General features: G+C 40.6%; 1 protein-coding gene across 7 annotated transcripts in view; it reads right to left on the minus strand.

The window, feature by feature from the left end:
* Positions 1-13,300, minus strand: part of Adgrg2 (adhesion G protein-coupled receptor G2) — a 136,642-nt gene that overhangs the window by 102,512 nt on the left and 20,830 nt on the right. For all 7 annotated transcript variants that reach the window (XM_023719565.1, XM_023719564.1, XM_023719563.1 and 4 more), the window contains exon 3: positions 1,577-1,621. The gene's annotated coding sequence lies outside the window, so the exon portion shown is untranslated. The remainder of the gene's footprint in view (positions 1-1,576; positions 1,622-13,300) is intronic.

Here is a 13,300-nt window from a genome sequence, read left to right on the forward strand (position 1 = left end):
TTCTAATGGTGTTTGTAAATAGGATCTCATGTCCGCATCTTGTACAGCAATTAACCACTAAGAAGAATGTATGCAGTGTGTTAATTATTGAAACTATCCTAGCGATTTGATTTGAAACTGTCTCATCACTCTTTTTTTATCAATAAAATTATGAAAAAAATATTAAAAAATAAAGAGCCTAAAGCATTAAAAAAAAAACTTATCACACACTCTTTTGTGGTCAATGAAGCTCAACTTGACCTAAAAAGAGAAACAAGGCACCAGAACATAGTTTCCTCTCTTATCTAGTTTTAACCTACCCCTACAGCAGGCACTCAAAATGTATTTTTTAATTGACTTGATCCAGAATCTGTTGCTGAAGATTGGTTTAAAATCATTCTATGATTATATAGAGGTAGGACATATGAAAAGAGATTCCCATTAGAAGTATCCTCAGGGTGATGATCCACACTGGGGCCAGGGGGCAAGGGTAAGGAAGAAGCATGTGGTTTAGAGCCTTCAGTAACTCGTACTAGAGAGGAAGTTGGGTAGTTGGGAAGGTCTCTGATTCCGCCCCCCTCGTAATCTGGACCCTATCTTAGTTTTGTCACCACATCCCTGGAAAATTCTCTTTGAAGTCCCAGCTTGGCCATTGATTAGTTGTGTGACTCTGCTCAAGAGTTTTAACCTTAATTATAACAATAACTTACTAGGACCTATTATAATCTGTTCATGTTATATATCTTACAAGTTATCACATAGTCATTCTAATTTATATTAATCATACTAAATATTTGTGCTTGTTATAAGATTTTGATAATTTATAGCAATGAAATCCCAGAAATACCCACTCATTTATGCAGCTAAAATAAAATGGAAGCAATGGGGGTGGAGGTGTAGCTCAGTAGTAGAGCACTTCCCTAACATGCACAAGGCCCTATTTCCATAGTCAGCATCATAGACAGTGGAAGGGAGGAAAGAAAAGAGGGAGAGAGGGTGGGAGGGGAGGACAAAAAGAAGGAAGGGAGGGGAGGAAGATCAGGCAGGCATGAAAGTCAATATTGGCTGCTAGGAAAGAGTCTAAAGCAGATATCTGGTTGGAAGGCACCTTTGAAAGCTCCATGTATACAACAACTTAGATAAGAGAGACAATATATCAGTGATCCACTTCAAAACAAGAGCTGAAGCCAGAAAGCTAAGTCCAGAGAGAAGAAGAGGAGAAAACAGTGAAACGAAATCCCAAAGAATTTTATGTAACAATATAATTTAACTATAATTCAAATAATCCTTCTTTCTTCTACTCTTATTGCAGCACGTAATTTCCAAATCTGCTCACTGATGAAAGCCTATCAAAAACAAATGAACAATTGGATAACCAGGAAAAATGGGTCAACCATGTGTCTTCTAAGGAAAATCTCTGAAGAAAGAGCTCCAAGTAGGAATGAAGAGTTAAAAACAAAAGAAACAGAAATGAAGAACATTGTTATGAGGGTGGGGATTTGAAATAAAGGAGTGGGGGGCAACATGGAAGAAAAACCCCTGACTGAGCATGTTCATCATTTTTACAATATTAACACATAGAAATAACCTTACTTACCTGTCAGGAAGTTCAGAGAAAAAGGTGAAGAAATTCTAAACACACCTGAAAATGAAAACAAGAAAAGAACAGAGCTAATTAGACTACAGGAAAGTAGGCTTTCTTGGCACCCAAAGGCTTCAATAGTATGGTTTACCCAGCAGTCAACACTCTCTGGGGCTTTTGCTGCACATTGAGCCTTAAATTTGGCTGCAGTTACATAAGAAATGGGCAATGCAAGACTCACTCCTAAGAAATTTAATATAAACGGGAAGAACAGTCCAAAGCCAGTTTGGGGGCTGAACTTAATGTTTATGTTTAAGTAATGTTCATTTTTGTTCAATCTACAGTTTCATCAGGGGCGCTCTAGGAGCATTAGACAATGGAAGAGATCAGAGCACATCTGGAGTGGGGTGAACTCTTCTCAAAATCATGATTGGTTAGCTATCTCTTCATATAATTGTGTCTTAATATGTGACTCTGTTGATTATTAAGTTTAGCTCAAAGTTCAAAAGGGAGTCAGGGGCATTGGCAATGGCATGAGTAAGGGACAGATCAGATGCATGATGGGGAAAGGAATTAGGGGCCCCACCTAAAGTAGGGAGCACTGTTCATAACCTGTTTTGCAACTTTTAGAATATTCTGTCATGCTTAACTTGAGAATCAAAACACTGGTACAACTATTAGCTCGAAGATGACAGTCACCTCAGATAATGGTATCTTGTCATTATATCAGAGAGATATAATAAATTTGAAATCAAGATTTGTAAGAGTAAACAATCTAGTGTATCATCTTGGAAGCAACTGCCCTACTTCTAACAACTGTCAACAGACTGTTTAATGTTCACGAGGAAATCAAATGAAAGCAATAAGGAGTCACAGTGAATCTCTATCACAACATATTCTTTTAAAGAAGAAAAAGAAGTAATTCTTCATAAATTAAAGCCCAGTAATCCAGACAAACTTCATTAAGCAATATTAAAGAAGACAAAAAAAAAAGCCAAACATGTTGTCTTGTCTTAAAACAAATTGCAAACACATGTTCTAGTGCTCAACATTGAATGAATGTAGAATTAACAAGCAAGAAACATTAAAATTGTCAAACAAAAAATCAAATTGATTGTGACTTGACTATACCAATAAATTCACTGAATATCTGTGAAGATGAACATTTTTGACATAGACATTCCTGATAATATTTTTGATGAAATGTCACAATTGTAGCATATTGCCCTTTTCCAAAATTTTATTGATAACGATAAAGCACATTTAATGGTTCCTGGTAATCCAATTTATTAACGAACAACAGGAGGCTCCTTTGGAACACTTTCAGGTAGGAAATTAGGGCAAGCAACAGTGACATTTGTTTGTTCCAGTGAATGAAGAAATTAAAAAACCTAATAATAATATCTAAAGATGGAGAGCATACAGGAAAATAAACATTTGCATGCACTACTGGGGAAATGTAAACTTTGAGATTTTGAAATTTTAAGTGGGCATAGCTTTTCTAAAAATATGACTTTAAAATATTATTTTTACAAATATAGAAATTCTAATCCCAGGGATTATTACTCCAGAAATATGGATACATATTCACAAAAATACAATTATAAATGGTGTCACTGCAGATTTGTGTGAGGTGAAGTTTAATGGATGAATAAATGATAGTACAGCTACATTAGGGAATGCTACTTGTTGTCTTAAAAACAAAGTTGATTTAGATGTACTGACAAATACATACTACCAATACATATAAGTCAAGTGAAAAAAGCAAGTTTTTTTTTTTTTTAATTTTAGGGAAGGTTCTACAGGGTACTCAGGGTCTCACTACTAGAATGGACTCATAGTGATCTGCCTGTTTATAGCCTCCTAAGAGCTGGGATTACAGGCACATGCCACCACGCCCAGTCTCAATTGGCCTCTCAGCGTGCCCTGGGGGCAGGGCCAGCACAGCAGGCCCAGGGATCGAACCCCTGGCCCGTGTGCCTACTTGCAGGTGCTTTAATCCACTGAGCTATTTGGCTAGCTCTTTTTTTTCTAAAGCAAGTTTTTAGCATGGTAATTGTTATGGTTTAGATGAAGAATGATCTCTAAAACTTCCTTGCACTAAGAGGCAGGGCTGTTGGCAGGTTACTGGAACATCAGCAAGCTATAGCTGAATGTGATGCTAGGTAGGGCCTGGGCAGAAGAGGTGGGTTTCTGAGGCATGAACTGGAAAGGTACATCTCCCTCCTCAACTCCTCCTTCCCTCTCTGCTTCCTGGCTACCGTTACGTGAGCAGCTTTTCCTCCACTACACCCCTCTGCTGTGCTGTTTCTGCCATAGAGCCAGAGGAACATGGACTGTACTTGTGAGCCAAACTAAACTTCTCCTGCTTTAAGTTGTAGATGTTGGGTATTGTGTCTTGGTGATGAAAATGTGGCTAAGACAATAATAAATACCATGGCATGTTAAGCATCAATCAAAACTACATATGCATGCACTTATTTATAACGAGATATGGATTGATACACAAAAAGCCCATTGAGCTTTTACAACATGATGGAAGAAAAGATGAAGTTTAATATTTACTCTATAGAACACAGCTCTGTAGGCTTTATATGAATGAGTACATTTATTCTAGCAAAGAAAGGCAGAACAGAATCTCTGTTTTGAATTTGCCCTCCAAACAGAATTCTTACATGAAGCCCGGGGGTTGGATAAATAAGAGGGAATGCTGTCACTTCCTCAGCCCAATGTCATAGTCCCTTTTCTCAGCTCTAAACCAATTAGAAAGGCCCACCTGAGGGTACAAAGATTTCTGATCTCAGAGCCAAGAAACCACTCAGTCATGCAGCAGGAATCCACTGCAGCAAGTTATGGAAAATAACTTTAAAAGCAATGCTGTGACCACGTGTGGTGGATACTGAGACCTAAACCTAACTAATAAGCTGCCCGCCCTTTGGCCTGAGGATCCCACCTTGGCTGGTCACCTCTGCGGCCTCGAGCAGCCTTCATCTCTTGCAGAAACTAAACAGGAAAGAGGATCTCATCAGCACCGGCACTTCAGTAACAAAACATAGTGACTGCCAAGGTCTGGGGTTCTTACATCATTGAAAGGAAAGGGCAAGTCACAAAAGGAACCCTGTCAACTTATGTAAGACATGGCACAGAAAAAAAGAAATTTCTCAGGGAAGAACAACAAACTCACCAATTGGTGGGATTTACTGAAACCTCCCAAAGTTGTAGAGTACCCCAAACCATGACATCAGGGAGGATGGGAATGCACCCAACATCCTCTATTTATCAAGCTGGTAAAAACCCAGGGTAATACCAGCATGACCAAAAAAGAAGGCAAGCTTACTTTACAAATGGTTTGGTTGGAAAGGAAATGATCTCTGGGCAAACTTACAGCATTATTCCAGTGCAGAGAAAGCTTTCAGGGAGGCTACATCCAAGAATCAGATCTCCCATCTCAGATGGCTGGCCTCGGCCATACATCCTACGGCTCCTCAGAAACCCAATGTGGCAGGTGCACAGGTAACAGCAGCCTCAGGCAGCTGTCCCACTGCCCTCTTGGATAATGTGATACTACTCCAAGGACCAACAACAACAAAAAAGGCCAAACAAAAGCACAACCACTATAACAGCCTAGAGGACTCAGTGCTTCATTTAGAACCTAATGCTTTAGTGATCCATTCAGAAGGGCAGACAGTGATTCATAATTTCTGCAAATTACACCAACACTAGGGAAGAAAGGACCAGAGAACAAAGAGACTAATAAATTAGGAAGGGTGCAAAAAATAGGCAGAGCTGTTTCTCCAGTACTGGGAAAAACAAACATATGGATGTAGATAATGGTAATAGTCAGGCTTGTGGATACATCTAGGAGATCAGGGATGGGGCAGCTCCTGGCTTTACTGTGGTAGGGTACCACTGAAGAGCAAATGAGCGTGCTTCTACAACCTCATAACTGCCCCATTACTGACCAGACCCTGTATATAGTAAGACCATTACTCATATAGACTGGTTTGTTCAGCTCTGGATGCCATCATTCAAGAGGGGTTAAATTGTGAGGTAGTTCTGGAAAATTCTAAGGATAATTCATTCAACAAACACATACCAAATGCCTACTATTGGCCACTTTGTGTGGTTGCACAGGTTGTGCCCTGCACAAGGGTCTGCCATGCTGGCCCCACCCCTGGGGCGTGCTGAGACAGTGGTTGAGGCTGGGTGTGGTGGTACATGCCTCTAATCTCAGCTCTTGGGAAGCTGTAAACAGACAGATCACTGCGAGTCTGATCTAGTACTGAGACCCTGAACACCCTTTAGACCCCTCCCTAAAATACAAAAAAAAAGAAAAAGGAAAGAACAGGCAAGTGTATTAATACAGTGTGTCCCACCAAGTAATTAAGCACAACACACATGTAAAATTTTCCAATGTTATAAGTCTTTGTAGTATATTTAACACTTGTGCTAGAAATTAAGACCAACATGTTAAGATGTTTTTCTTTTTCCAAGCATATCTGCCAGTTGAGACATACTGAACACAACTGCTCCTTAGTTCAGTTCCAAGAAGTATAAGACAAACATACCCACAAAGTTCTTATTGTTCCCACTGGAAACAAGTAAGAGTTACATTATTATCTCATGCTATTTGACAGATAAGCTGTGGAAGGTAGAAACTTGATGATTTAATAATTTTCTAGATTCAATGTGAGGCCCTCCAACTCAGCTTTAAGGCTGCTGTGTCTTTGCCTACTTTGCTAGCAGAAGAAATGTTCAGCCTTTGCCTTCTCTGGTGGACTGTAAGACTGGCCATCAATTCTTCCCATCCAAACATGGCTGTCCATTTATAAGGTGACTTTGCGGCTCCTCCTATTAAAAGGTGGAGTCAGTTTCTTCACCTCTTGAACTTGGACCAGTCTGGTCATGTGTTTTGTCCAATGGGGCATTACAAACGTGATGCAAGCAGAAGCTTGAAAAGTGATGCTTAAGTTTTTTCTTTTTCTTTTCCTTAATTTCTTATAACTTTTTTTTTTGAAATTTTGCATGCTTATATCTGGTAATCTGAACTACTAATTTAAAGAGAACATTAAGAAAAACAGCAACCATTGTTGGATTCCAATTGACTTGTTTGAAGTTCAGTATCATTTCTTTCTTTCTTTCTTTCTTTCTTTCTTTCTTTCTTTCTTTCTCTTTCTTTTTTTCTTTCTTTTTTTTTTTTGGAACCGGGGATTGAACTCAGGTCCTTGCGCTTGCTAAGGAAGCACTTATTCTACTGAGCCATCGCCCCAGCCCTCAATATCATTTCTAATCATTTTTTTACTATTTTTTTATTCTCTTTAGATAATACAAAAGAAAGAGAATTGGTTTTAAAAATGTGCTTTCAGAACGTCACACCACCCTTGTGCATGGAAACAAGCCTGAGCTACCTTTCTAGGTGATGAAAGTCATTCCCATTGATCCAATCAACAGCCAAACAGCTCCTGAATCAGAGTCACCCAACTGATCGGCAGAAAACTTCCGATGTGTGAAAGAGCTCAACTGTGACCAGAAGGACCATCCCACTAAATCTAGCCAAGAGTGTGAGGTCCAAAACTGTAAGCCAATTCAACAGTTGTTGCTTTAAGTCACTAAATTTGGGTGTTTTGTTACACAGAATAAGCTAACTTATACACTTTCTTCCTTTCCTTCCTTTCTTCGCATTCTTTCCCTTCTTTATCCCCCATTCCTTTTCTTTCATTATCCCCCACCTTTCTTTTTACTTTCTTCTCCCCCTCTAGTTACTACAAGCACCAGTTAGGGCTCACTGTGTTTAGGATGCTGGTCTGTACTGCTTCTAGTTCAAAGCCTGTCTCATGTCTTCTGAACCACTCACTCTATACAATGATTTGGACATGGGTAGAGTGTGCTCCCCAAGGGCTCATGTGTTGGAAACTCAATCCCCAGTTTGTATCGTGATGTGAAGAGGTGGTGGATCTTTAAGCAGTATGGCCAGCCAGATATGGCAGCACATACCTGGAATCCCAGCAGTGCTATAATCCCAGCAGCTCAGTAGGCTGAGGCAGGTGGACCCCAGCCTGAGCAACTGAGCAACTTGGCAAGACCCTGTCTCAAAATAAAAAATAAAGAGTGTTAGGGTTGTAGCTCAGTGTCATGGACCTAGGTTCAATCCTCAGTATCACTAAAGAAAAAGAGGTGGGGACCAGTGATAGGTCCTTAGGTCACTGGGGATGTGACCCCTCAGAAGGAATTAAGAGAATTCTTATAAAACTCCTGAATTTGTTCTGGCCAGAGGTTCATTTAAAAGAGCAAGGCCAGATGCTGCCTTCCCACCTGGTTATGTGATTTCTCCATCTTACATGTACCCCTGCCACCGTTATGCCACCCACCATGAGGTGGTGTAGCCAGGAGGACCCTCATCAGAGCAGCACTATACTGTTTGAACTTTCAGCCTCCACAACTAGGAGGTAAATAAACTTCTTTTATTCTAAGTATCTAGTCTCAGGTGGCTTTGTGTAATAACAGAAAACAAACTAATATACTCCGGAACCCGTATAAGCAGACTCTTCAGAGCTTGCATGGTGTGTGGGCCTGACCCATGGAGTGACGAAGCATGATGTCTCTGGCACCAGCAGAATGTAGGGTGGATGCTTGGCAGAGTTATAGGCCATCTCTGGGCATTTGCTGGTGACAGTCTCTCTGGGAGAGTCATTAGTCACTGTGACCAATAGAGTGTGTACTAGCCTGCCCTTCTATCAATCACTCCTAGCCATTAAAAGGAATGCAGAGCAAGAAAATAGGCCTGTAAGCCAGACAGGCAAGCACTGACGGAATGCTCTAAGACCCGTTCCCTCACATGGCTGCCCAGGCTAAGACCACTAAAAATATATTTATAACTACAGGAAACAATGTACTGAGAGTGGGGGAATGCTTAGATTTCCATTTCTTTGCTACATGAATAAAAGAAAATCAATAAGACAAGCTTGCTAATGACATCAAACCACTCAATACAACTCAGAAGACCATCATTTCTTAAAATGCTTTTTTTTCTCTTCCATATTTACAGTCTGCTTTATTCACACTCTAACTTATTTTATTTTCTCTTGACTGATGTTTTCTCAGACTTTTTGAAAGCTTACTTTGCCCTGGTGTCTTGGAACTGACCATTTATTTGTGGTTATGACATTAATGTTTAGAAACAAATTAGATGTTGGGGTTGGAAAAAATGTTCATTTTCTTTTTATGATGTTTTAAATGGGAGCCTTTCCTTCCTTAGGATTCCCTGGAGATGTTCTCTTCTGCTCTGGTGCATATATTTCAAAATTGATCACCAAAATGCCATGTGGACAGAGATTTTTGTTTAGAGCTTACATCAACTGATATGAAGGGAAGAACTCCCTCAGGAGCACATTTCCAGGATTGTCCTCGGTTTCTCCACACAATCTTCTCTCACAACACAGGAAGACTTCATTGTCTGAAGAATCTTCCAACAGCTCATTTCTTATGTCTATAGAACTATCTATAGAAACTCCTTATTAAAAAAGTGTGACTTTTCCTCCTTCACATCTATCCTTAATAGTAAGGATCTCTTCTAGTTAAAGGTTGATGAGCAAAATGCTTTTGTATATTTTATTTTACTGAATCCACAGATGCTTACACAGTATCATTTTTTTTGTTTTTTTTCCGTAGGACAGTTTCAATAATTAACACACTGCATACATTCTTCCTAGTGGTTAATTGCTGTAGAAGATGTGGACATGATATCCTATTTACAAATACTATTAGAACAAATCCCTCTATTCATTAAGAGAATGTAACTATATATCTATTCTAACCATTTTGAATACACAGATATAAAATGGACATTCATCTGTATCCCCTTTTTTTGTTTAGTTCCATTATTTGAATATGATGCTTACACAGTATCTGAAGGGCAAGTTTCCAGCCCTGTGCTAAGGTCTGAAGATACAATGAAGAGCAAAACAAGCCCAACCCTCAGGCAGCTTATTATCTAGTGCAGAAACAAAACTGCCACAAAACTTAACACCAAGAAATGCAATACTCTACTGTGATAAGTGCCACAAAGAAAAACATCTGGAACTCTGGGAGAAGACAGTGGTATTTGACCTAGGAGGTCATGGAAGGCTTCCCTATGGAGCTGAAAACTGAAGAATAACTGAAAGGAATTAACCAAGCACGGGGTGGGGGGGGGGAGACCACACCAAACAGAAGCAGCCGAATGCGTAAAGGCATTGTGGCAGGAAAAGTACAACCCATGTATGGAACTGAAAAAAGGCCAGAATGGGCAGGTCACAGAGGAGCAGGGCGAATGCTGTGAGAAATGAGGCTGGAGAGTCAGGGAAAGCCCAGCTTTCATGAGAGCCTCTGTGGCCAAAGGTCAGGTTCATGCCTTTGTTACGAGAGTGATAAAGTCCTGAAAAGACTCTAAACTGTGAGTGATGTGTTCAGATTTGCACTTTGACAAGACTCTTCTAGCTTTTGCAAAGAAAATGGGTTGGAGAGGGACAGAGCAGAATGAGGGCCAAATTTAAGATTTTTCTGCACTCTATTCTCAAACCATGCTGTAAACATGTGAGCAATTCAGTAAGACAAAAATCTCAGAATTAGAATCAAGGAAATGGAGACTTTATATTTGTTTATATGATACACAGATGGACAAAGATTTAAAGTAATCATACAAGTATTTCCTCTAGGTCAGGTCCAGTAAACCTTTTCTATAAAGGTTACATAATAAAGGTTGCCAGTCTTGTAGGCTGCAGAATTTCTGCTGGAAATACTCAACTCTGCCACTAAAGGCCCCCAAAAGTCACAAGAAATATGTTGCTAACATTAGTGGTTGTGTGCCAATAAAACTTTATTTACAGAAACAGAAAGCAGGCAGGATTTAGTCCATGGGCAGTACTTTGCCCTGCTCTATACAAACAGGTAAGTGATTATTGTAATACTCAAGATAAACGATAATGATAGTTTGGATGAAGATGATGGTGGTGGTGGTGGTGAGCTATAGACATATCCCAGAGATATTCAGGAGGGACAGCTGATGGGACTTCAGTCTGGCCTGGATATTAAAGTGAGACAGTGATACTCACTGTCTATAGAGTACAGCTGAAGCAAGTAAAACTCAGAGAAATGAGGAGCTGAGTATACACTAGAACTCAGTTCAGCCCGTGTCTCCACTCCTAGCCCCCCAGGCCTTCCTACTAAGCCCCTTCCCCTCTGCTGGCCCAAGCCCTAGCCCATTATCCCAGTCCACACCATGTCCCAGCATTCTACTGTTGCTAGGTTATAAGTGTGTGGGGTGCTTCCTCAAAATGCTCTTGACCGTCATAGTCACGTTCAGCTGGCATACACCTATATGCCACTTCTTGGTTTTTCCAATCACATTAGTCCATGTGAAACAACTTGAACAAAAAATTAGTATGATAAGGCAATCAATTCCTTTTTTATTATTTTTTTCTGTGTTTTTTAGGGGAGGGTCTACAGGGTGTTCAGGTCTCACTACTAGATGGGACTCATAGTGATCTGCCTGTTTACAGCCTCCCAAGTGCTGGGATTACAGGTGTGTGCCACCATGCCCAGTCTCAATTGTGGTCTCAGTGCGCCCCAGGGGCAGGGCCAGCAAGGCAGGCCCAGGGATCAAACCCCTGGTCCCTGCACCTATTGCAAGCACTTTAACCCACTGAGCTATTTGGCCGGCCCTAGGGCAATCAATTCCTAACTTGAGGCATGGGATAGAACAGGAAGTTGTTATGGCTTGGATCTAAAATATGCACCATGGGTCAGTGGATGGGCTTTTGGGAAGTTGATTGGATCAGTAGAGGGCTAACTTACCTACCTAAATGAAGGAAGTGTATCATACCTAAGTGACCCTAGAGACCATATCGTGTCCTTAGCGCCTTCCTTGCTGTGTTTTCCCTTGCTCTCCCTGCTTCTGACTGCCATGAGGTGGACAGCTTTCCTCCACCACCTCCTCCCACCATGACATTCTGCCTCACCTCAGGCCCGAAAGCAATTAGCCAAATGACTATGGTTTGATACCATAAGTCAATATTTCCTTCATTAAATTGGTATTGTCAGATATTTTTTCACAGTGATTGACACAGAAGTCGGGGGAGTGGTATAGAAGTCAATATTTTACTCAGCTTGTCTACATCCAGAAAAAATCTACCAGCCATTCCTTGGTCTTTTGTGTTTCTTTTGGTCCTCTTTCATCAGGATGTTCTCTCCTAAAGCATCAACACTACCTGCTTCTTTCGCACACAATGTCTTCAAACCACTCCATTTGGCTCCACAGGAAGTAGAGTTATTTTTAAAACTGGATGGTGTAAGGTAGGGTGGGGAAAGCCAGAATGGGAAACCTCCAGTGGTGGAAACTCCTCTATCACCAGGGAACTTGGCTGCAGCACTAAGCTCTGGCTTCACACCAGAGGAGGGCCATCCATTTTCTTTTTCTTTTTTTAGTACTATCCTCTTTGACCCACCCAGCTGTGAGAGTTTTCAGTGTGTTTTTCCAGGAGACCTGGCAAACAACAACTTGACAGGTTCAATGGTTTTCATTGACAGCCTGAATGGAGTCCTCTGAAGATTACAAAACTAGACACACAAACAGACCATAAAACTCCTACCTCCCACAAGCGTCTGGACACTGCGTTTTCCCAAAAGACTCCTGTACTGATGCAGCATGGGTGGCTTCACAGCACTTTTTAAAGCACTTTTTCCAAAACTGGGGTGTTCCAAGTGATGTGGGAGTATTATTTTTTTCCTTTGCAATAAAAGACTAAATCCTCAGATAGTTTGAGAAAACAGAATCAGATTCCATGAGTCAGGTAATTCCCACAATGCATCACGTGCCACCAAACCCTAAAGTTGCCATGAAGCAAAGGTGCACTGGGCCTGTCTGTTACAAGGTTTTTAACTCCTTTCAATAAACTGCAGGGAAAGCTCTGTGATATTTGTGTGTGCCAACTGCATTTGAGCTTGAACGCGATGAGTGCTCAGCAAACTTCAAAGCAGAAAGGCCATTGTCTGGAGGCAGCTATAGATGGTCCTTCTGCCACCCAGGCTTCCATCAGCAATCTGCACTTTGCTGACAGCATATGGAATGCCAAAGAAATTTTACCTGGAGAACTAGTGACTTGTTGATTAAAATGATGAACACAATGCTGAGATTAATATGAACATTATTTTTCTAGTATTCACATAGATTAGTCTCAGGAACAAATGAAACTTTCACAGTAATACATAAGTGGAGGTTAAATAGGACAAAGAATATTTTAATCCATCTCCCGAGTTCTTACTGGAAAGGGAAGATTGAAAAGAAATGGAGCGAAATGAGAAAATCAAGTGCCAGCTAGTGGGACTGTGAGGAAGGCATACTGAATAACTTTCAAACTTCTTGTAAATGTCACTAAATATTAACTACAGGGTAAAAAGTTGTAGTGTCTACTCCTGAAGCAGATGACAGAGCATTAAGGGGGAGCAATCTGTGTCTGAATTCTAGCTCTGCCACTTGCTGATCAGCATCAGTTAGGAATAGGTCGAATGATGCCATTTAATGTGAAAGTGATCCTGCCTGATAAAGATATAATGTGCTCACATGAGTAAAAACAGAAATATATAGTATCTCAAATCATCTGCCTTTGTAATGCACTTTTCAAGGCAGGTGTGGTGACATATGCCTACAGTCCTGGCCCTTTAGGAGTTGGTGACAGGCCAATACAAAATTCAAGCCTAGATTGA

The sequence above is a fragment of the Octodon degus genome, unplaced genomic scaffold, assembly GCF_000260255.1.
Source record: "Octodon degus isolate 3935 unplaced genomic scaffold, OctDeg1.0 scaffold00069, whole genome shotgun sequence".
In the NCBI taxonomy this organism is placed as follows: Eukaryota; Metazoa; Chordata; class Mammalia; order Rodentia; family Octodontidae; genus Octodon; species Octodon degus.